This window comes from Poecilia formosa, unplaced genomic scaffold (genome assembly GCF_000485575.1).
Source record: "Poecilia formosa unplaced genomic scaffold, Poecilia_formosa-5.1.2 Scaffold919, whole genome shotgun sequence".
NCBI lineage: Eukaryota > Metazoa > Chordata > Actinopteri > Cyprinodontiformes > Poeciliidae > Poecilia > Poecilia formosa.
This window is the reverse complement of record NW_006800858.1, coordinates 48,545-50,951: the sequence shown is the minus strand read 5'-3', so window position 1 is coordinate 50,951 and position 2,407 is coordinate 48,545.

Genomic DNA, 2,407 nt, shown 5'->3' with positions numbered 1-2,407 from the left:
TACATTAACAGCCTGACTCTAGTCCCTCTGTTTCTATTGTACTCCTGTTAGTTCTCCTTCCAGCCTCCAGTGAGGAGTTGAGTTTTATTGCAAGAGGGACAAAGGAGTTCCTCAGTCTGTTGGTCCTGCATTTTGGAAGAAGCGGTCTCCTTCTGAATCTACTTTCCTAGTTTAGCAGGAAGAAGCCTGCCTCAATATTCAAAACACCTGGCCCCTAATCACCTCATGATGGATGGAGAGTATATAGGGAGACTCTCTCACCTGGTTGCTTATGCTGGCATTTGCTCACGTGTCGTTGGGAAGGTTGCTTGGGTTGCATGCAGTTCTTAAACTCTAACATCAGTAAGTAATGTTTCTCCTTCTGCATAAGATCTACAAATTCAGTGTTTGACTTGAATTGTTAAAATCTAGAAACCACTGGAAGTCTCCTGCTGGGTACTGGGGTGTGGCTGTAATTCACCCTCCCCACAGCAGTTTTCACATAAAACGGGTATGTATTGTTTGTTTGCACCCATACAGCTCCATAACGCCAAAAATAACAATTATTTATATATAGAACATGTTGGAAAGCTGATCCTCCTGCTGTGGGCTGGAAAGGATCCTCTGGTTTGAGGTGAAGTCATCCAACTCTGCTCTGACACTGCTGCAGCTCACTGGAGACCCTGCTGTTTTCTTTCACTGTTATCTTGTATCATTGGTTGACTTCGTTTCATTTTTGTAACTGCTTTGTTTAATTTTGTTTTCTCGCTTAGTTTCTTAGTTTTGGGTTTTCTTTGGTTTAAATTTGTTACTTTGGAACATGTTTTTTTTGTGTGACCTCCAGCCTTGCTGCGGGTAGCAGCCATGGCTTCTTTTAGATTATTCTATTAAAGTATTGATATTTTTAATTGGTTATGTTGGAGGAAACCTCATTTTAGTCTGTGGCCAAGTTTAAATTGTAGTGTTTTTTTTGTATTTGCTTGTTTAACCCCACCCTTTTGTCTCCAGGCTGAGAGCTGAAGGTAGTGGGAGGGGCCTCCAGAAGACTGGACCTGTGTTGTGCGAGTGGCCGGTGTTGGGATTTCTTCATGATTGAATGCCTGTTCACAAGTGTTTGGGGTGATTTATTTTGGATTTATACATTTGTTAGGAACCAGTTCCCATTTGGACTGCCCTCCCCCTGCTGGTAGGCCTCGGTACTGTACACTCCCTTCCTATTGCGTTCCTTGTGTTTTGATTCTCTTAACATGAAACAATAAAATGTAATTAATTTTTTTGGAAGTCTTGTTCTCCTTGGTCATGAACCTCGAGCCTACTGGCAGTCTATTTCCTTGGGTGCAATTCCCAAGGTGGCGTTGTTGACGACTTCTGGTTACCCTGCTGTGAGGAGCAGAGTATCAGATCCCTACCTTAGTGTTGGCACACTAGCTGCTGATGGTGTGCAGAGGGTGGCTGGTGTTGTCCAGAACAGCCTGGAGTTTCTGTAGGGTTCTCATCTGTCACTGTTGCCAGAGAGTCCAGCCTTGTGCCAACCACTGAGCTGGCCCTTCTGATTTGTTTCTCCAGCTTGGAAAGGTCTGCCTTAGAGATACTGCCACCCCAACACACCACAACATATTCATTTTGAGATTTAACTATACACAGAACCTATTTGAAAATATTACCAAAAGTACAACTTTAGAAAAGCATTATTTGTATATATATTTTTACAAATGCATGCAAAGTGTATTTTTAAAAAGATTATCCAAAGTATAATTTTAGGAATATATTTAAGTGGGGCATGCCATTAGCAATGCATAAGGAGAGCAGTGACTGACCTGTGAAGCAGGTCAGTCACTGCCTCCATGCATTGCATGGCAGGCACCTATTCTACACCCAATAGAATGTCTCTTTATATCTTTTTCTTCCATTACCGTTAATGCGGCTCGTACCGCTGCGTGCCCACCCACAAAAGTATCAAATCGTGCTGCTCGATGCCGAGAAGGGAGCTATTTTTATTGGGGATCGGTGTTACGATGGCGACGTAAAAAGCGAAAAACGAGCAAAATTTCCAACTGCCAAAGCTTAGAGTGTAACTGAAACCAACTGACGCTTTTTTAGAGTGAGTAAAAGAGTGGAATTTTGACCCGATAAATAATTTTGAAATCGCTCTCATGCGTGCAAAAATTGCTCTATTGGTATGAAAGTCGGTCATGACATTGATGCGTATGCCTGCTCCGGTAAAATGTTTTCAAAATTTCCCTAGGGCTGACAGTTTTCGGTCCAGGTGCTTCAGAGCAAAGTTTTGGGACAGGACTAACTGACGTTCCTCCCCAGTGTTTTACATACATTTCTGAAAAATCTCTGAGCTCAGCGCACACCATTTTTCTCTGATCACTGCAATTACTGTGAATAAGTTTCAGATATGAATCGCGGTAATAGATGAGAT